The following is a 23,775-nucleotide window of genomic DNA, read 5'->3' as shown; positions in this document are numbered from 1 at the left end:
AGACAGGTGCCACAAAAATGGCACATACCCCCGACTAGACACTGATGTCACACAATAGGCTCATCAAAAGGTTTCTTTCTGGTGACGCTGGTTCATATCTTGATTTCTGTCACATTGCTTTCAGGCAGCAGCTGACGTTATTCTTCTTCAGAGGTAGTTTAAGACATTGCTTGCACCTTTCCCTCTGTTTTTTTGAAACAAATGTAAGAACTGTTTTCTTGCAGTCCTGTAGATTTTCCATAGCTCACATTAACTGACAGCTTCAGAGATTGGCTGGTGAACTCAATTAATCCTCTCCGGTTTACCAAAAGCTTTCAGTAAATATTTTGACTTTTCAAGTGATTAATCATGCCTTTTGTTGATTGTCGCTGTCATCTGTTTCAACAAATATTTGGGAGCTACTAAGTATGTGGTTTGTAAAGTGCATTGCTTGTTTGGTAGGACAAAACACAGCAGTTCCAGTGTTTGGATTGCAAACAATATCATTTCAGACGCATGCTGGAAAATACAGTGGTAACTATATAAATTTGTAGGGAGTACTACTTACCCATAAATAAATAAAAAAGTAACACAATAATCCTATAAATTGGTAAAGTAGGAGTATAGTGGTGGACCCAAACAAAAACAAAACAAAGTAGTTGAGTAATCTAAAAAACAACCACACCAAATCCTCAAGTTCCACAAACAAGATTCGAAGTAACAAAAAAATAAGACAGCAGCGCAACATGACCTGGACAATGAACCAAAAAGGGACTGAAAGAAAGCAACGACAGACACCTGGACAATGCACACGTGGCTGAGAGAGCTGATTAGATGACACAAGGAAGGGACCAGGATGGCATGCACAAGTGGACATGATAAAACTTGACGAGACGGACAATTACGAAAGGAACATGTGACAACTAAAATCTGACCAAAACCAAAAGCAACCAACAATATTTTTGCTGCGCCTCACACGTGTGCAAAGTATGGATATCTTTTTACACGTTTAGCCAACCTGTCTCCATGACAACAGCGTTGGAAGAAATAATACATTTTGCTGAAATTGTCATCATAAGCATCTTTAGATGAATTACCCAGAGTTTGAAGACTCGGAATTGGATAAAATCTCTAGGAGGAATTCGTGACAGTAGCCAGATTTACATGGAGCCATCTATTCCGATTAGAATGAATCCGAATGACCAAAATGATTGAAAATGCTCCATATAAACACCTCAAGTCAAAATGATAAGACTGAATTTGAATGGAATTTCATTCGGAATCACAGGGGTGGGTGGTATATTCCTTTTATCAATCCGAACGAACGTTATGTAAACAGTTCACTCGGAATAGCCAGGCTGCGTTTGGAATGCGCATCCTCTGTCTTGACGGAAATGTGTCCTGACGTTGTCGCCCAAGTCTGATCAGGATTTACACAATTTAACCACTGCAAAACAAACTGAATTGTACTGCTTGATGGAAACATGATTTAAGACCAACGGAATGCTAATAAGTAAAGTAGCACTAGAGCCAAAAGCACATTTCATAAGTTAGTTCAAACGATGTGGAGAATATTTAGTGTTAATGACAGTTGTGAATGGTTGCCTTGCAGCCAGCATAGCTCAGTAGCCCAAAGCTCACACCGTGTGGCAGAAAACTGATCATCCATAGCAAGTCCTCCATCTTTTTGTTGGCTGTAGGCTTACAAACCGAGGCACTCTGTGCGAGGCTTAGGCTAAGATCTGTTCACTTGCTCAGCTATCTAAGCACTACAAAATGCCCTACAATATGCTAGAGTGCCCACAGGGGAAATAAAGCTTCCAGACATGAGACTCCATCACCAATGCGCTCAAGTGGGGGAAATGGAGGGGCAGAGAGCGTTTAACCGTGCCTGCCTCACTGGCCTCCTGCGTCTTGTTAAAAAGCTGATGGGCACTCATGACAGAAGGGATAGTTGGGATGATGAAATGGAGGACAAACTGACAGCAGATGGTGAATTACTAATAGAATGAAAAAACAGTGCCTATATGTCTAGCGTTGTACATGCCATCCATAGTATATCAGCATCTAACATATACTGAACAAAAATATAAACACAACACTTTGTTTTTAACTCTCATTTTTTATGAGGTGAACTCAAAGATCTAAGACTTTTTATTCTGCGTACACAAAAAGGCCATTCTCTCAAAATCTGTCCGATTGTGTCTCAGCTCATGTTCCAGCATGATCACACACGATCCCATGTTGCAAGGATCTGCACACAATTCATGTAAACTCCAATACTTTTTACTTTATCACTGGACATGTCACCCATTGAGCATGTTTTTATGATGCTCTGGATCGGCTGACAGCGTGCGCCAGTTCATGCCAAAATATAGCAAATTCGCACAGCAATTGGAGTGGGGTGGACCGATGTAGGTACCAGATCCACTCGGGTGGTTAGATCGACTCGGGGTCCTTCGGTGGCCGGCTTGCGTGCATGCCGATGACATCGCGCTACAGGATTGGCTGAAAGTTTTTCAGTGATGTCGAAGATTGTGATTAGTCCATAATTGTGGGAATTGTTACACACAAACTCTCTATCTGTTGATAGGTAACTTACGGTTGTTTTCACATTTCAACCTGAACGTCATACAAATAGTTTTTTTTGAATGACGTATTGATTATTCTTCATTTCTTTTGGTTTGGAGTTTGCCTCGAGCACTATAATTTGTTGTATTTGTAACAAATTATCCTTAAATGCATACAAAACACTCATTAACAGGAACACTTATTGGCAATATAAACCTATATTTCCTATATGTGAAAATTACTTAAGTATATAGATAATTCTGTTTATCGTGGAGAGTCTGGGATTTATGTATTTATTGGACCAGATGAGTTCCAATATTTATATTTTTAAGAATATCTTTATATTTAAATACGAACGTTTACAAAGGCAGTGACCTCCCACCATAGAATCAAAACATTTAACATTATACCACACACTATAAAATTAAAGAACCTAAGTGAACTTTACCAGCAACGATTGCAAATTTCGCTTTTTATTTGTAAAATGTTGAAAGCATTTTCAAATCGGTTAATTGCTGACAAAAATTACACATTTTCTTTGATGCCACTGGAAAACTTCAGCCAATCCTGTCGCATAACGTCATGCGTGCAAGCCGGCCGCCCAAGGCACGTGACATCATCGGCATGCGCACAAGCCGGCTGCCAAAGGACCCCGAGCCGATCTAACTAACCGAGCAGATCTTGTCTACGAGGCAAGAAGGGGTGCCAAAGTGAGTACTGTATAATAAAAAATATTGTGAGTTTTGTTGTGATATTTTTAGACTATGATTAGCACGTGTGCACATGTACTCATAAATTTTGGTGACAATCAGTCACGTTTATTTTATATGTGGCAACGAAATGGAGCGATTGTATGTCGCTGTACAGTGCATGGCCGGGTTGTGGTTGGCAGTCACCTCCGCAATGAATGTCATTTATTCTTTCTTGAAGGAAGAATATGAAACCTAAGATGGTTAGAAGTGTCATCAAAATGATAGGAATACATGACGACGCCATAAGACATTTTTATAGCACAATAGACCAGGAAACAAGTCCGAAATGTACAGTACAGTGCCGTGTTTACGCAAGCAATACGTCACAGTAAAGATGTGGACTGGACAAAAATGTCTAATATTGCAGCATGCAGGGTATGTCATTATTTTGATGCTTAAATCGGCCTCAACCTTTTTTCAGGGAATCAGACGCCATTGATCTTTGCACTTTTAATGTTCATACACATTGCCTCATAGAATGAAGGAAAAGGAACATTGAGTTGTGTGTGAACATTGGCAAGGCTCCCGACCTACTGTATATAGATTTTAAATCAATTTTAATCTTATTTGAGGCGCAATGAGGGTAAAAAAAACCCAATTACATTACTTGGTTGACATGGCTCTGTTATTAGCGATTTTTTTTTCCTTAGAGAACGAGTCCATCAAGTAGGAAATGTACTGATTGTCAGAAGACATATGTTGGATAGACTATGCTAGGTCTCATCCTGCTGAGAAAAGGTCAGCGTCACGCTGTTCCACTCTTTTCCAGCAAACTGCAACCTTCTCTGCAAGGTTCTACCCTCATCAACCTGCATGATACGTACATTTTGTGACATGGTAGTGAGTCAAAGATGGCATTCTGAACAATCATATTTGGGTGGTGGTCATTGGCTCAGCATCAAATGGTACTCTAATGGTCAACCATGTGTCAGCTAGGATCAGAGCGGACTTACCATTAGGCAAACCTAGACAGTTGCCGAGGGCCTCACGTTACTAGAGGGTCTCCATATAATTCCTCATACACTAATGGCCAATATATAGTTTCTACTTATTTAAGCACATTAATTATGTTTTTGATCCAAATAATTTCATTAAAATGGCAGCAGGAGGCTTCTTGTATCGTATGTCTCTTGGGCCCACCCTCAGTTTCCACTAATGGATCAGTCCATCTTACTGCACATGTGCATGCGCCAAAACAACGGAAGGGCACGAAGTGACGACAGTGAGCTAGACTGAGAAGAAAGGAGAACATAAAAAATGAAACAAAGTTATCCCAGTGGGAACGAAAATAATAAGGAGGAAAGCAAAGAGTGTATTGCCAAGTTACCAAAAATGACAAATATTTTCACTGCGTCCATGGCGACTTATAGCCTGCAGCAGCAACAACAAGATCGATGCCTGTTGGGGATGCAAAAGTAGTGAGTAACTGTTCAGCTGGTGACATTTCTCCTGTATTGATAAGTATTTCTTATTTGTCATCGTTGCAGCTTACCCACCCGCATGACGGTTGCTATTTTTAGAACATTTAGGACATGTACGTCACTACCCTGGCTACGTGACATTTTTAAGCTCATTTTAAATGAATTCATGTGCTGTTGGACAGTTTAAACAATGTTAATATATTTGCAGCATCACTTTTTCTCCTGTGAGTTGCAGCCAGCCTGTTTTTAGGCTTCTCATGATGCATTTCCAACCTGGCCCAGAATTATTTCCTTTATTTAAGTTTTGTCTTAAGAAGTCACCCCGCAAAGGAATATTATTTCACTAAGCATTAAATCATCACTGAAGCAGGAAGGGTTTGAAATATGCAACCAGCAACATAATGTAGTGCTCAGCTTAAAAAAGTACACCCCCTTTGAAAAGTAAAATTTTTAAACAATATCTCAATGAATACAAAAACCAATGGGAAAGTGTTTTCTTTAAGTAACAGCCAGACACCTATATAATGAATAATGAGACTCACCTGTAGAACCTTGTAGTCTAAGGCGCCGTCCACACGAAAGCCAGTTTCAATGAATCTTCACAAGTTTCTTACCGTTTAAAGCCATTCGTCCACATAATGGCGCGGCTTCGGAGCTTGAAACCGATCACTTTTGAAACCAGGCTCCAGAGTGGAAAGATTTCAATATGCGCCCCGTACGCATCCATCTGGACACCTTATGCAGGATACTCCTCCAGCGATGACGTAATGGCCGCAGCTCAATGACGACGCATTGTCGCAGATTGATGACGTGGGCACCAATTCTCGCGTGACTGCGTGGTGTTGTACTTGAATCACCCGCCATTGTCACTTCTCCTGTGTTCGTCTTTTTCATGTTGTTTTGATACTACGTTTGTTCTGTAGATTGCAATAAAGTAAAAAAAAAAAGTGTCCGTCTTCTTCACTGATTCTTCTTCTACGCTTTCTGTTAACTCCCTGTGGCTGCGCTACAGCGCCACTCCAGACTTTGCATATACATTACAGCCATTAAACGTCCTCAGGGTCTTCAATTGGACACACGCATGTCTTGAAATGATTTTGTCTTTACAAGATTTGTTTGAGGAACGAAGCCGGCTTTGCTTCCGTCTGGAAATCTCGTACACACAGAAGCATTTCAAGATTTGCGTGTGTCCAAAAGAAGACGCTTAAAATGTATATGCCAAGTCTGGAGTGGCGCTGTAGCGCAGCCACAGGGAGTTAACGGAGAAAAAGAATCAGCGAAGAAGACTAACACTTTTTTTTTCTAGCTTTATTGCAATCTACAGAACAAACATGGCTTTGCATGTATCGAAACAACATGAAAAAGACGAACACAGGAGAAATGTCAAGGTCTGAAACTGCGCCATCGTGTGGACGAACGGCTTAAACGGTAAGAAACTTGTGAGGATACATTGAAACTGCCTTTTGTGTGGACGGGGCCTAAAATTTCGGCTTTGGGGGCTTTTGTGGGGTGTACCACTTTTTGCAACAACCTATTTGAGTAAAACTGAAAATGTTGTTCTCTAATTCATATTATTAACCTTACTTGTTGTACTATGTTGTAAGTCAAACAGATTTTATATAAATTTAGTCTTGTCATCATTTTGGATTTTCGAAGGGGGTGTACTCATTTATGCTGAGCACTGTACAATAGTGGAGTAGAGAGTGCAGTATTTGCCTCAGAGATACACCAGAGCAGACAAAATCTTCAAGTTTCTGCATTAGCGCTTGAGTATACCACCGAATAAGAAGCCTTATTCTGTGTTGTGCGTGCATGTTTCAGAATCAGACAGGGATGTGCTGTGAGAGTTACAAAATGATGCCATGCAATTTTAAGGAAAAGTACTATATTGGGATTTATAGGTCTGCCTTTAAAATGATGTCTTTTATTGGTAGGGAATTTTTATGTACTAGTGGTATCTGGTATCAGTGACTACTCAACAGTTGAGTATCGGTCTGAAAAAAAAAACGGTATTGAACAACCCTATTTAAAATATATGTATCTGTCTTCTCATTCGAAATTTTCCTAAATCCGGCCCTGGCTAGGATATGCTCTAGCTTCATGCTACCATTAACATGATAAGCAGCATGTGAGTGATAGATTATGTACGTTGTGTGATCAGATAAAGACCAACAATTCTTTCATGCAAACCTATAGGCAGGCAAACTTTTCAATTCAACTATAAATTGCAGCAGTACTTTTAATATCACTTGAATTAGTCAGATTGGTCTGTTGTAGTGTCAAAAAATAAGGGAAACATTCACAGACTTTACAATACATGTGGTTTAAACTGGACACTTTAGGTACAAGGTCGTCAATATTACGTTGCAACATTTTTTTTTACGGGTCAATTACATGAGTGCGAGACACACTCATGTTTGGACCCTAACTTGCGTTTCACTTTTCTTCATGTTGTGAGAGGTTATTTCTTGATCTTTTAAGTGAATAATGCATGAATACAAAATGCAGAATAATAGTGTGTTATGTGCTACACAGTACAGTATGTGTAAACCTACTCGTCATTCACTGTGAACACTGCTTCCGATTGACAAGAGCGATAAGACTATTCCATTGAGGAATGCAAGTCCTCAGGCAAAATATACTGGCAACCTCTGACCTTAGCTGTGTTAATCTTTCACGAAAAGATGAAACTGCTTTATCAGTGTGTTTCTTCAACAAAATGCTTAACTATATCCAATATCAAGGTGATATAGAATGACACTATCTTCCCTTGTGACTGTACAAAAGTACTTAAGCATTTAAGGTTTGAAGTCCAATCAACTGATCTTGTTTGGTATTGGAAAAACTAACTATTTAACCAGATGAATGGTTTCTGTCCCGGATCTGTAAAACTTATCATCTGCTGCAGGCTGCAGCTCATAATGGAAAATGTATCTCTCTCCAAGTTTACTGTATTTCTATAGCTCTTAATTACAAAAGAGTCTGAAAGGACTTCACGAGCACACCATTCACAAAGATCAACGAAATCACACAACTCTGAGAAGGGCCCAAAGATGGATGAATTCTCCCTTCAGGACACTTGGGAAAGACACAAATGGCAGGAGACACTGATTGGTTGACACGCGAGGAAGGTCAGGCAAACACAGGTGGATCACATAAAGCTTGACGAGACAAGGGAACTACACAGGAAACACATTAAAAAAAAAACACAGATGAAACAAACATCCAAAACTTGGACGAATGAATGGATGCTTTAATTAATTATGTTCTTGCAGGATTACTCAGTTTCCTCATAGAATGAAGAACCGGGAGAGAGGCTTCATGCATTTTTAACTGGTATAGATATTGATGCAGGTGGTGTTGTTGGTGCAATTGTTATTGATCTTAAAAAAAAGCTTTCCATACTGTTAACAAAACGATCACATTTTAATTTCTAACAACTACAATTAATTGGTTGCAAAGTGTCAGGATACAGGATACACAATCAGTACCTTGTAAGAACAGTCTTTGGATTCCACAAGGGTCGATTCTGTTACCATTACTATTTAGTTGGTTCATAAATGACTTACCAAGCTGTTGGAAAGGACAAAACACAAGTGGCGCAAGAGCTGAACAAATTGCTATGAGTTCTGTGTATAAATGGCTTGAGAGCTCTCAATTACATCTTAATTTAACAAAGACTGTGTGTATGTATTTTACAAAAAGGGTGAGTAATGTTAGCAATCCTGATGTTGTCCAAAACAAGAAAAATGAGGTAGTGCAAAATGGTAAACATTTAGGAGTCATTCTTGACTCGCAGCTTAATTTTAAACAACATGTAAAAAAATAATAATAATAATTGTGAACAGAATGAAATTTAACTTGTCCAATTTATTAGACACAATTTACCATTTGATACATCTAAGATATACTTTGATTCATTGATTATATCGCATATGCTATACTGTATATCAAGCTGGACAACATCCGGTGTAACAATATTAAAATCTGTAGAAACTGTCTATAAACAAGCCCTAAAAGTACTCGACAGAAAACCCCCAACATATCATCACTGTCATATCCTGAAAAAGTATGGCCTTTTGAATTGACATACTGATTGTGTCCTTGTTTACAACATTGTTCATGGTAAAGCTCCACCACCATTACTACAGTTTGTCCAGAGGAACTCTAATCGATCAACCAGAGCTGCCTCACAGGGTGACTGTAAAGTACCACTCAGGAAAACAGCTTTTGGTCAACCTCGTCCTGTGGTTTTTCTTTTTTAAGACTAAGAAAAGGTTGTGCTTTACCTTGACTAGTTTCGTCGGCGACTGCCGCCTTCCTCAGAAGCTGTCAAACTGACAGACGTGTCTTATCAGCTGATGTTGCTTTTGGTCAAGCTACCTTCTCTCATCGTTCATCACAAACATGGGACCGCGTGTCATGACCTGTGCTGTCAGTCCTGTGCTCTCAGGTAGTTTTGTTTTTGGCTTGCAGCAGCAGCCTGACTAGTAGGCGGGTCCCAGGAGACACACACCTGCAGCCACTTCTCAATCAGTAGTGTGTATATAGAGGCAGCTGATGTCTGAGTCACTTGTCAGACCATTCGTTTTGCTCACCTCCTTAGCCCAACTGTAGTTTCGACTTCCTTGACTATGTTTTGCCTTGCCCGTTCTTGATCTTGCTTCCGTGTTTTTCTGTAAGTACTTTGACTTGTTGATTATTGTTTTCTTGCTGCGTTTTGTTTGGCGCGAGCACCTTTTGTTTATGTAGACTTCCGCATTTTGACGTGTGCTTTCTGCTCTTCTTGTTCCTTGCATTTGCAAGCGATTTCAGTTGTACTTTGTTTATTGTGTGCTTTTTGTGTTTCTACTCTGTCTACATTTTTGGGATCCACTGATTACACGTAACACCGCATACCGAGCACAATACAGGAATTGCCAACTGTAGCATTATTTTCCAAGCATCTTGGAGCATGGCTACTTGCAAATCAGATTTGTCAACATAAAATGTATTGAAAGCAGTATTCCAGATGTCTGTTATGTAATCCTCTATAGTGTGTGTGATTATCTCTGTTCAGTTATAGAAATGTAATACAATTAAGCATTTTATGGTGATGGCAATAGTTTTTATGTATTTTTTATGTACTCTGCTTTTACTTTTTTTTTTTTTTTTTTTTTTCTCTTGCCGCTGGGACAAGGGATGCAAATTAGTCAAACGGCTATAATCCCATACATATTTACATATGTAAATGTTCATTAATATGTTCTATCCCATTTATAAAATAAAAAAATATATAATTTTTTTTTTTAACAAGTTATATACATTCAATACAAGAAAATATATATTTTTTTAAATATTTACAAAATATGTGGGGGGGGAATGTGAATATGCGACTCTGCAGGTGCCATTGAGTTAACTATACATCAAGCTCACATTAAAAGGTACATGTGACCGGTCTGTTTATACTGCAGTCAGATTAGAAGATATCAGATTTATACCTTTGAAAGATGTCTGATTACAATGTAAGGCTATTCAATTCCACTCCATCCATCTACACTCTGCCACTTAGGAGCAAAAAAACTAATCAGAATGTTGTCATGTAATCAAAATGGTGTAAAAACAGGACAGGAAACCATTCACACTCAAGTCCACAATTACGGTCACTAAGGGCAATCGATCCCAGAAACACATCAAGACAAATTTGTATTAGCTAATTCGTGTAAAACTGTAACTTGTGCCCCCACCGTGTCTAAAGCTTGCATTTCTGACATCTTTCTGTCTCTGGGCAGACAGCTTGGTGTCTGTGTTCAGCTGTCAAAATTATTTGTGTGTGCGTGCATCAGATGTGTTTGTCAGTAGAAAAAGGAGTGTGGAGCTGACAAATGCACCGGTCGAAAATATTGTCACTTCACATGAGGATGATTGTAATTTCAAGCCTTTCTGGGAGTCATCATGTGGTGCATTGACAGGAAAGAGATAACTGGGCAAGGCGAGCATATGCATCCCTGTTCAATTCTATCTGCACTTACAGCCTGTGGCTCTTATCTAGTGCGTGTGTGTGTGTTGTGTTTGCAACAAAACAGTGTATATAAAAACAAGAGCTTATTGCAGGGAATATTTGAATATTTTAAGTCGTGCACATAATGAGTGTCATCTCTCTCCCCCCTAGTGGATACCTGCTGTCACAAGCTCAGTGAGTGTGCACACAGATAACTGCGGTCCCCACAGCAAAGTCAGCTAAGCCCACTGCCCTTCCTCCCAAAGATAAACCTCTAAAGCTTGAATGACAGTTTGAGCACTGTAAGACCTCACACGCAGCCACACGCACTCTGTTCTCTTCCTGCGCTTCTTCTATCATCCTCTGCTCCATTACAGTCCAACTTCAACGCTTATGTTCATCACTCGGGGTCACTTTCAATAGTTTAGAGCAGGATGTAAATGTCAGAAGGCAAAAAATTCCTATGTATTGCGCCACTTTTTTAATGATACAACATTGAGTTTTGACAGTTGTAATAGTTGTTTTTGATGAGTTAAGATTTGACGTTGCCTTGCTGAAGCACTCTTTACACTCCAGCCATTCTGCACTCAGCCATGCCCAAGCATGTCTATTAATTAGGGGTATCGGGCAATTAAAAATTGTCATCGTAATTAATCATAACTTCAATAGTTAACTAACGATTAAGCGCAAATTTTATATCTTCTAATTGTAAAATAAAATGTACAAGAACATTTTCATACTCTTGTTAACATAAAAGTGAAAAAAATAATAATAATTTGGCTGCATCTTTTAGTCATTGATACAGTAATTTCATAATAATTCACAAAATTGAGTTAAAATGTAAAAGGTGTACTGTAAAAAAACTAGTGTGATATTGATTTGTGTTGACGTCATTTTTCTGCCACTAAATGGCACAATTGCATTTGTAAGACGATGACAGCTCAGTGCATTTTTATTTTCATATTAGGAGCTATCTAATCTTTAACATGAAGTAACTTGTTAAATTCTGGACCTTTTTAAATATGTTAAATACAACTTGGCTCCAGATTTTATGTAGTCACCGAGGGTACTTAAGCAAGGCGGAGTTAAAAACTGGATGACTTTATTATTTTTTATTATCGCACTACAGTAAATTACATTGTCTTAGTTATAAATTTGGTTGGGATTGTGAAAGAGGATGAACAATTTGGGGGGAATTTGGCGTAGGGGTCATGCGGTCTGGGTTCAAATCGTATGTGCCTTGCGATGGCTAGCGACCAGCCCGGGGTGTAACCCACGCCGTACAGAAAATTGATGTATATTTTATTTGACTATCCACAAAATGGTTTCTACCAAGTGTTGGTTGTGAACTGGCCCTTTGCAAATTTAATAGAGTTTGAAATTGTATCCAGTTACGAGAAGTCCATTTTATGTATTGAATTGGTTCCCTGGGGCCAGATGTTGTCTTTTAGCACGACCGAATCCTCATGATCTGAATACTAATATTAGAAACTAAAGATAAAAGATACTTTGGGTTTTCTTTCATCGCACTGATAGTCAAATGTTTTCATCGCCAGACTTTGCAAAATCAACATAAGTCCCACGTGATATCGAAGACAGAAAGCTGTTTGTTGTTTAGATGACGACACAGCCTCAAGGAGTGAAATTTGTCTCTAAAGTGCAATCCCTTGTGTGATGCATGAGCAACAAAACTAATCTTATTGGAAAGTGTCCACATGGGCTGAATAAATGATTAATGCATTAACTCTCTGCCCCGGTGCTGTATTCATACATAGGCATCCCCTCTCGTAGAAAAATAAGAATTTTCTGACATTTACCTTGGTGGTTTCAGGTTAATTTGTACGTGCAGTCATGTGAATCTGATGACTTTCCTCCTATTTGACCCCGACTACTCTTCTGACTCCGAGCAGCAAATTACTCACAGTGATTATCATCACCTTGCATGCCAGTGGGGCTGCCAGCGTTCACATCATCGTTCTTCATCTTAGTAGTTTAGAGTTTTAGAGTGTGACACCATCCCAGATGTCATCATCACAGGAAAAGTCTTTATTTCTGTATGATAGACCATTGGTTTTTAAAGTAAGGCTTAAATCCACCGAGAACAGATGAGGATACAACATGTTCACAGTAAGTTTCAGACAGATTACTTTCAGAGACGGCACAAATGTTCTGTTTTGCCTTAGGCCCGCCGCACATTGCGCAACATGGCAGAATTAAACTGGAATGGACCACGAGGGGGAAATGACAGTTGGCGACTCACACCCGCACAGCGAGCGATGCCATTGGCTGACGCACTGCGACGGAAAACTGCACCACACAGTACTTAGTTTAAAGATCTACACAACAATTCTGTATGTCTCAAAATTTCTATATACCTTTTTTTTTTTTTCAAATTAATTTAGCTTTGCTAGGGACTGTTTTATTAATCTGTTCAATTTATTTCATTACATAAAAGAAAAAGCAGACATTTTTAAATGCAAAATTTGAACGTAAAGAAGTAGAGAAAATAATATATGATCATGTCTGACACTTTAAACAGAAAATATTTACCCTTCACATTTAATTAATACATTCAGAAAAACTTCCAGTATGATTTTTACACTCAACATTAGTAATTCAATTCATACCATGATTTGAATTTCAGGCCACCTCTCTAAGCCTTTAGTCTCGTTTGAAGCAGTTATAAGGGATACGCAACACTGAATCAACTTTTTTTTTTCTGATAAACTGTGTCTACTTGTGTCTACATGTTCTGGTCATTATTTTTGACATTTGAGTGTATGTTTGTTGAAAGCTTGAATTTGAGGCAAAAACCATCTGTGTGGTGCCATCTTCAAGTTAAACACTGTGATAAACACAATGTCTCTGTTTGTCCTCTCATTGGATGAGAAGTGATTCACTACGTCACTTTTAGAATATGACAAAGTTGCACTGCCACCCACTGGCTCAGTCTTGTACATGCCTCCCTAGCGAGTTTTAATAGAAGTATTTTGCAGACATTTGAAACCAATTTTCAGGTAAGTGATTTATTAGCGTAGCATTTAGTTAGTTTATTTCTATTTATAGTATTTTATATTATAAATGTATATTTAAGTAATGTAATACTTATATTTAAATATTATTATATATTATTTAATAGCATTTTATGTGTATTTATAGTGCAAAATGCACTGTTTGTCATAGTATAGAAATGATTTAGATCATAGTTTTCACTGCTGCTGTCAATTACAGCCAGACCACGTCCACCCCTCTTCCCATTTGCAAGCCAAATGGTCCTCCAGGCAACGCCTCCTTTGAGCACCATTTTCAAATATTAGCTCATTCACTGCAATTGACGACTATAGCCGTCAAAAATCCATGTGAACTATTTCTATTAGTTTAACAATTTTTCATTTCATTAATTTTTTTATGAAAACCTATATTTTTTTATTGTACATTAATAACAGATATAAAATTATAATGCGATTAATTACGATTAAATGGCCCTTATTAAAAAAAAAATTGTATATTAGGCCCGTCAGGCGATTACATTTTTTAATTTGTAATTAATCACATGACTTCACTAGTTAACGAACAATTAATCACACATTTTATATCTGTTCTAAATTTACAATAACAATTTCTTCTAGGTTTTCATACTCTTGTTAGCAAAAGTGGATTTTTTTTTAAACTAATAGAAATAGTTCAAATGAATTTTTGACTTCTATATCCGTCAATGGCAGTGAATGAGTTAACGAGGGGTTGGAGCAAGAGTCTGGTTGAGGGGTGAGTTACGCTTTAAGACAAAGATATGTAGATTTGTCATCAAAGTGAGTGCGTGTGTTAACACCTTGTTAGAACGAAACGAAGTGCTGTGCAGTACTAGTTTCAGGTTATATTGACATAGTAGAAATGGAACTCTGTCATAAACTAAGGATCTCCTGTTTTGATTTTCTCATTTGCTGTAGTTATTTCTAAGGCCACTAGAGGGAGCCTATGTCTTGTACTGGACTGGTCTGGTCAAACAGTCATTGTAATGAAGCCAACAAAATTTAGAATTAACAAGACAGCAATTTAACTTTTTTTTTTTTATTGGGATTGTACAGATTCTTGAAAACTGAGTCACTGTGGCAGAGGAGACACAAGGAGAGGGCAAACAGAGTTGACCCATGATGTGGGTCAAATGTTGTCTTGCCCCCTGTAGCACTTGTAGAGGAAAACATCACTAATGAGATCAGAGTAGGTCAGGTCAAAAGTATACTGACACTCAAAGACATGTGCAATCTAAGAGTTGCAAGTCCACACACGTTAGTCAGAGATTTTGCAAAAAGTGCTCAGGCTTCACAGAGCGCTGGCAAACTTACAGATTGAACATGGAGAGGGGAAGTGCTGCGTGGTGGGGTGTTATCACTGGCTGATTTGGAAACATCTGGACCCACAAGTGCTTCCATCCTACTAATTAACCTCATCTGCCTCCTCGCTTCTCTCATCTTGCATCTTTCCACTGACAAATCTATAACCAATTTTCCATCTAATCATGAGGCGCCCTTCCGCTTATCTTCCAAGGATGCCCGTACTCCTGCTACGGTTTGACTGAGAACCACATCAAGTGCAGAAGCTGCATGCGAAAAAAAGAAAAGGCGAAACGAAGACATAAATATACACACATTGTTTGAAGTAAGATTGGTTTCTAATGCCATCGTCATGGTAACACTCCCTCGCTTGCGACAGCGGGCATACAACAGGAATCAGTGCGAGGATTCTTATGTAACGACACAGCCCCACGCACTTGTCAGAAGACAGACAGAAAGACAGACAGACAGATAGATGGCGTGACTCAGTGCTAGCCCGCATAGTACGAGCATCTGTCGTTATACCTTTAACCGTGACAAGAACAGCATGTACCCTTGTGTTTCTGCAGTCACACATCAGAGGCTGAGGCACAGCTACACAGAAAAATGTGAAAATAGCTGGTTAACTAGTGTAGATATGGCAACACCAACAGGCTTGTGCATCAGCATACTAATTAGTACTTTTCCTTCCCAAAGGCACGGGAGATAGCGTTGAGTAGAGAAAAAGGATAAATGAAAATGGGGTCAAAAGAGGTATCCCTGCGATAGAATGAGGAGATGTAATTTCTCGTGGATAAGCAAAATAGGAATTATGGAGGAAACAGACAACGGTTAACTCATTTGCTCCAAAAAACATGTAAAAACGTTCTATTTTAAATGTTACCCTGCTCCCAAAGACGTAATTATACGTTTTTATGTTTTTGTTTTGTATGCGAGAGCATACAGAAGGCTTTGACGCAGCCTCTGAACTGAAGAGAATGCTTGAAGCAATGGTAGTCATTACAAAAACGGCCAGCAGGTGGCAGCAGAGTATAAGAGATCAACCAGGGCTATGTTGCAAAAAGTTCTATCTCCCACTGTTTTAAACAGGTCTGTGAATAATGATGAAACTTAGCTATATTCTAATGCTAATTGCTGCAAAGCTGAAACCGATAGAAATATACTTTGTACCTGATTGGTAGGTTCTATGTTTTCATAGCAATAGAACACAATATTCTGTAGGCCTTGCAAAATCAGTCAAAATCCAGTAAAACAGCCGGTAGCGGTTGCTTCAGTGAAAATGGCTGGGAGTGAATGAGTTATTAACATGTGTTGGCCTGTATATGCAGCATGGGGGGTGTGAAGAAATGAGCAAAGAGCAAGTGTGAAAGCACATGAGAACATGCCATGTTGCGTCAGACTGTTTGGGAAAGAGAAAGCAGTGGATGCAACAGGAAGATACGATAAGAGTGTCCGCCCCCTCGCCCGCTTGGAGAATTTCCATGTCAGACCTTCAACAATACATTTGGATATGCGGTTGGCCTGATACATGGCTCATTTTAATGCTTAATTTACCAGACTTCCGGTGTGTGTGGTTTATTGATTAAACCGCGGAATCAAACAGGGCAGACCGTGGAGGGCAATTGTTTTTATTTGGCAACGGTGTAGCACAGTGTAGATCACACATAAAATAAGCCAAAAGCGCATTCCCCATGAAGCACAGATAAATAATGCTTTCATTCCTTAAATTTAACAATCCCTGAAAAGAAAGCAACTGTATGTTGTTCTTCATGCTAGCGTCAAGGTTAATGTACGGTTTTTAGCACTGCAGCATTGAAAACAGGGCAAGATGATGAGTAATAATTGTGGTCAACAGAGGGCCAAAGGCTGCAGCAGCTTCGATTTTAGATCAAATATTATGCATCGTTAAAGTGACATTGATTTTAGGACATTCAGAAGTACATTTAAAGCCTGAGTCTTACAGGGAAAGAACCATGGTAGATCTCAGGTTACGTGAGTTTAGCTCAGAATACATGACCAGTATTGAATTGTTTTACAAAATTGAGACTTTCTACACTCTTATCCAACAACAAGAATTGAGCAATCATTGATAATGCATAACAGTAAACATGCAAACATTTGAAATTCTGTTTGTGGAGACTTAAAGGAAAGACACTGACATAAGCTTACAGATATACCAATTGAAGCCAAAGGCAAATAAAGCATTGTTTCATCTAGTTTCTCTGCTACTTATCAGGCTTGGGACGTAATGGAATACTGTACATGCACTTGACTTCAAAACATACATCATATCATTGTCTTCCATTACCCCCATGATGAGACCGCTTTGTTGAAGAGGAACCCACTAATTAAAGCAACCACATTGATATAGATTAATTTAATTCGTTTTTTATAATTACAGTGGAACTTTGATTTACGAATGACCTGGTTTACAAATAATTCGGTTTATGAACAACTTCATGAAAGAAAAATTGCATAGGATTATACACTAATTTACGGTTTACGAACAGAACTGGTATGGCTATGGAAGGCACTGAACTCCATGCTTCAGGCATCATTATTGTGCAGTGATTTCATCATTTGTGTTTTCACCTACAGTAGTCGATTTCGATATTGCAGAGATTTTTTTTTTAAACTTTACTATAATCAAAATAAGGGAAATATAATGTTGCTATGCGACTGGAACTAATTATAATACCTTGGTTGGCAAACTTTTTGGTTTGAGAATGAGGGGTCACGAAACAAGATAAATGTGTAACCCAAAATAACCCCCCAAAAATATAATAACAATAATACAACAACAAAAACAATAATAATAATGAATTTTTATTAGTAAAGTAGTTTTTTTGCGTTTTAGTAGGAATAGACTAGTAATCCCAAAATAATAATAATTAAAAATAAAAAGGTGTGCATCCTCAAAATATCAGTTTGGCCAGTAGGTGGCAATGTCACTCAGAGGTCTTCTAAAAGCTTTGTCACATAAATACATTGTTTATTTACTTAAGGGTTTAGAAGAAAAAAAATGCAATAATGACAGCAGCAAAACCATGACAGTTTCTTTGCTACACAGTTGTTTATTTGTTTTGTTTTTTGTTTTGTTTTTACCTAGGTCACATTTTCATACAACCCCTCTAGCACTAATAAATCCTAATCAGAACAGCGGCCTTCCAACCTTTAAGTTGAATCTTTGAAGCTTTGTTGGAAGTTCTAGTGACAATCACAAGCCCTAAACGGACTCACAATTGCTTCTACAAATTGTCTTGTTTGTGAAAGCTTCCTGAAAGAAGCTGCAGGGCCAATCATCCGACGCAGTCTTTGGTGCATGAAATCTGACTGTCAGGGTCCGCTGATCTACCTGCTCGTGCCGGTGCATTTCATTTGCACACACAAAAAATTTAACAACACACACACACACACACACTGGACGAGGTAATTGGACTTGTGAAGCTAAAAGACAAGTGCACAATCTCCTTTGCCGACGTCGTCTCGTAAGTGTTTTGTACGTGCGTTAAGCGTGGAAGTCTTTTTCTGCTTTCAGGCGTGCCCTCTAAAACCAGGCAATTTCCTGTCGAGTAAGCGGACTGTGACAGCAGCAGGTGCATTATGGGTAAATCTTGGGAAACAGGCTCCTGCCAGAATTCAGCAAACACAATTGTATTAATCCTCGGGATTAGCAGATTTAATTCTAAACACGTTTCCTGTTTTAAAAGTTTTGTTTCCATGCTAAAAATGGGTGCCGCGCAAGTTTGGCAATGCGAAAATGGACTGGATGGTAAACGCGCACTTTCACTCGTAGGTGTCCTGATAAGCGAGTTTCTCGCTAATTGAGCCTTTAATCAATCCAGTATTGATACAAAAACTCACTACAGTATCACTAAAGCCGCACTCGGCACGTCAGCCTAAAGACCACTGAAAAGTGGCAGTTTTAATCTCCCTCACTGACACATTCCTCCCGTCTCTCTTACAGACACACATAATTTTTCAAATGAGGGATTTAGATTATGGCATAGAACAGTAAGAGTGTGTACTCGGAGGGCGAGACTTATTGGAATTCATAGAGCATTCCGTGACTCCCTTCATATAAACAGGTGGCTGTGTGGAGATAACGTTTCCGCACACCATGTGCATGATGCACCCTTGCAACCGCGCGCACACACGTGGTGTCGGATGTGTGTTATTTTAAAGCATGCACGAGGGAGCATATTAATCTCCCCATTTCAGAAGTAGCTTTCCTCAACAGATGTCTGCTCATATCCATGCAGCAGGAACAGCAAAACTGCTATTGTTCTCTTGCCTCTCCTGTAGGAAGGTACATGATAAGAGCACAAAAGAATCCTGAGGTCGTGTGGTTGGGAATTTGCCCATCATTTTGCTGAATATGCCACCTCTGAAGGAGATTGGTCACCTGGAAAAAACAGGCAATCCTCTTCTCTATCCACTTTTAAAAAGCATCTTAAAACACATTTTTGGCTTTTGACTCAGCATTGTTTCACTGTTTTATGGTCTGCTGTATTTTGTGTTATTAATTTATTTTATTTACTTACCTATTTGTGTTATTTTGTTTGACCTCTTTCTTGCATGACTGATGATTTTTACTCCATATTAAGCACTTCAGACACGCTTTTTTCTTTTTTCTTTTATTTTACTGATTTTTGACTCTCTTCCAACATAAGAACAACATGGGGAAATATTTTTGGGGTTATCTCATGTTTTTATTTGTTATAGTGGACGCCAGGATAGTATGGCTGTCACGTGTAAACGTACCAAGCTTATATGTAACAATTTTTAACAGGAACATCATACAAATCAACTTGCGATTGTGACAAGTTAGCTAGGATCCAATCATAAAAAAGAAGTGTTGACATCATTCAAATTATTAATTTTTATTAGTTTAGACACGCAATTATGTAATGTCCACTGCAACCTAAAAGTGAGTTGAGTTGAGCTGTGTTAAATTTTTGTTTTCACCACAGAAGCATACGAGTGGTGACAAAAGAGGAACTATGAAGTCATAATGGATGGATGCAAATGTATTGTATCTGTCACAACTGCTTAGTGCAATGTGGCTAATATTGACAATAAAAGAATAAAGTCACAAATTGAATGTTCACTTGTAAGACAGAAATTATGAAATGTAGCTTGTGCAGATAAAGGCTTTACAAAGTTAACAATTTAAGCCTTCAACAGACTTATTATTATTATTATTATTAGATCTATATTATTTCCATTATTATTTAAAACATTGTCTAAATTCAAACAATTCAACCATTGTCCAAAAAATATATGGTGTTCAAAATTCTATACATATTTGAATAATATATTTGACCCCCAGTTCATTTTAAAAATGAGCAACAAGGTTGCAGGAGATATTATGCTATGATTGAATTGAGAAAATCAGTGGTCCACAGTTCCTGATGGACTCAAATCTAAGCAACACACAGTGTCAATGTGTGTGCATACATAGTGCCATGTCTTGCTGTGAGACACCTGTCTTTTATCCTAATAGAAATGTGATTTTTGTCTCCATTGCTGCTGTCTGCTAGCCTCTCCCGTTTTAAAAGCCCATCAAATCGTTGACCTTGACACCTCACGTCAACCTTTTTATTGATCTCTCCTTTCAAAGGCTAGGAAACCAAAGGGCGGAATTCTCTTACAATATATCCTGACTAAACCATTTTTACTTTCAAAATGTGTTGTGAAGATTCAGACTTGTGCTTTAAATGGGATTTGCCTTCTCCGTTCACGACATGAACAATGTGGACATGGATTTAATATTTAAAAAAATTAAATAAATAAATAAAATAAAACAGACTATTCTTTTTCTCCCTGTTAGCTTACATCTGACCTAATTAAACAGAAAATTATTTAAATAAAGGAAATTCAAGATCCAGCAAATATTGACAGATAAAATCCTACATGAATAAATAAATAATTTCTTAAACATATCTAAGATTAGACCACCTTTTTGTGTGAGTAGCAGATATACAAAATAAAAAATAGTTATCTTGTGTGACGTAATCATCAAAAACATATTTAAAAAGAAGTTGGGATAGACTGAGAACCAAGCAAAATTAAGGCATCTTTTAAATAAAAAATAAAAAAAAATCATGTAGTGAATGGTTTATAAGATGCATAACAACATAACTTTGCTGTCCAAACTCAAATCCCACATAAAAATTGCAGAAAAGAGTCACAGAGTAAACGAGTGCCGTTGACCACAACACTCGCCTCGCTGCTTAAGAGACCCAAAGTTAATCATTAATCATTCATGTTTTATTCTTGTTATATATATTTTGGAATCTCACCCAAAAAGTTATTAAAGAAAGTGGTGAATTTTTGCTCACTACAGCTGAATAGCAGAAAGATACATGACTTTCCTGGCCCATTCGAACCCAGAACTGACACTGCATGAATGATCAAGTGTAGCTACTCCCAGAAATACAAATTTTCATCTATCCCTAACAGTGAGACTGCCAAATTAGAGATTAAGGCTCTTAATGGACCCATTGGCAGCCATCTGGAGGGGTGTTAGGGAAAGGATGAATCGGACATTGGGGGCTGATTTGTTCCACAATTGCTATTAAAGACTATTGTCAGTGCAATGTTTCGCCATTTTGACATCCCGGGCAGGCGATCTTGAATTTTGGGGTTTCTGGCCACTGTTGGGATCTTTTTTTCGTGATGAGAAAGGCTGCCGAAAGGTTGCATCAGGCTTCTGGAAGCCTTGCACTCCTCAGAAAAGACCCTGTATTGGTGGAAAGCGAGTAGCTACTTTTTTTAAAAATCATTTTATTTTACATTTGATGCATGCAAAATGGCAGTCACTGGGTTTTCAAGGACTTAAAACAGACTTGCTCTCAAAAATCGCCATGATATAAATGTTTGTGCTCTGCGATTTTCTGTTTTGTATTTGTTTAGATGGGTGGATGAAAGGCAGGAATTACATGGCTTGCAAGTTGCATCAATGTGTTGACGACGACTGGGTGGGCCAAGAACATCGTTCCAAGAAAAGGTTTAAGGTCAGTGTAGTAAGTAAATATTATTGAATACGCACCTACTTATTGTGCTGGAAGGTCACAGCAATCTAAGCTCGGGTGAATCTTTGCTGCTGCAAAAAAAAAAAAAGGCTACCTTCTAAAGGTCTCTCAAAAGGTCACAGGCGTTAAAATGCAAACATTACACTAATATAGTTCAAGAATAATAATACACAAAATGCTTGTCTGAAGAAAGGACAGATTCAGTACAAAAACAGCGTAGCATACAAACATAGCATATCTGAATGCATTAAAATGATAAACTAGTGAATGTCAAATGATCAAAAAGAATTTTGAATGTTTGATTTTGACGTAAATTTGTGATTTCCATATTATCAAGTAACCTTGCTCTGCAAGCTGAATTCTTGCGGTATTTGTGAGTTCACAAACTCCCGAGAATACATCTTGTACCGACCCCATTGATTTCCACGGCTGGTTCGGACCAATCACAGAGCGACATTGTGTTTGGGCGTGATATGCCAGCGCCGAAATAAACCTAAAGTAGTACTTTAACATGGATGAATGGACGGTGCAATTAATTCTGTTCTTGCAGAATTACTCACCGTTTCCTTGTTGACCTCTTGAATTTTTAGCTGGTAAGGTAAAGATGTTCCTGATTTGCATTTCAGAGCCAATAAAGTTGCGTTTCGGTTACTGCCCCTCATATGCTAAACATACCCTCTCAGCTATAAATTGTCCGTTTGGAGCTGTTACTTTTCCGTAGCGGTACATATTTTTTCCTTTAAAACTTGTTTGTTAAAGTGGTGGAAAATAGGACCAGTCTAGAGGACATTTTAAGAAGAATGTTTCTCACTTCAGCCTGTATGAGCAATATAATGCCATGATTCCCTGCTAGCTGATAAAATGGAGTATAAATGTGTTTTGTTCGTTGCATCCCTCAGCTCTTGTCCCTGTCCACTGTCATCCCTCATCACTTTCTATCTCTGCCATGGTCCTCCAGCTGGCAAGGTGAGATAACTCCACACCAAGACACTCCGCTCGGTGGCCCGGCTGATGGAGCACAGGACACCAATCAAAGGCAGCATCATTAGTCGAGGAGTTCACGAGGCGAGACAGCGCTCTTAAAGCTGTGCTATCCTAACTCATCCTGCACAACCACCAGCTGCCCTGAGATGCCTCCCATTTGTGTTTACGTGCACTCTCAAGACTCTAATCTGATTTGTGTGAGCAGTGTCTCGTTGTACAATGATTTTTGATGCGCTGTAATTAGAGCTTCGTCTCGAGCAGACTGCCACGTGATTTTCAGATCTTCTACATTTTGACAAAAATGTTTCTCAATTGAAACTGCAGGGATGTGGAACTCTTAACTGTTTGGCAGTGTAACAGTCTTCAACTGTTTAAATTGATAGATGGTCAGCAATGAAGGTTAGTAGCCAGGTAAATGTATGTAAATATTTAAATAATGATGTGTGTATTTGGAGTGTTGCTGAAGGGATGTTTTTGCTGGTACTTCTGAGATGCTGTATCTATGTTTTTGTATATGGATTTGTATCTGTTTATTGTACAGACTTGTTGTCACTGCTTCTGACCCGGGACTACAGAGGAAAATTAGCTTCTAGCTGTTTCTGGTCTGTGCAACACATTTGTTGTGCAATGTCCCTGCTAAATAAATGACATGAAAAACATAAAAGGCAAGATGCTGCCATCTTGTGGCTATTTGTATACACAACTTTAAATGTGCACTTC

The 23,775-nt window shown here is 38.5% G+C and overlaps 1 long non-coding RNA gene across 1 annotated transcript; it reads left to right on the top strand.

The window, feature by feature from the left end:
* Nucleotides 1–4,528: 4,528 nt before the first annotated feature.
* LOC147168199 (uncharacterized) lies at nt 4,529–23,724 on the top strand. The gene is made up of 3 exons (XR_015096011.1): nt 4,529–4,720; nt 21,953–22,053; nt 23,030–23,724. It is a non-coding gene; the product is annotated as an uncharacterized LOC147168199 (long non-coding RNA).
* Nucleotides 23,725–23,775: the final 51 nt, after the last annotated feature.

Source organism: Leptonotus elevatus, chromosome 9 (genome assembly GCF_054856555.1).
Source record: "Leptonotus elevatus isolate MCC_2025b chromosome 9, RoL_Lele_1.0, whole genome shotgun sequence".
NCBI lineage: Eukaryota > Metazoa > Chordata > Actinopteri > Syngnathiformes > Syngnathidae > Leptonotus > Leptonotus elevatus.
This window is presented reverse-complemented; position numbering and strand designations above follow the sequence as displayed.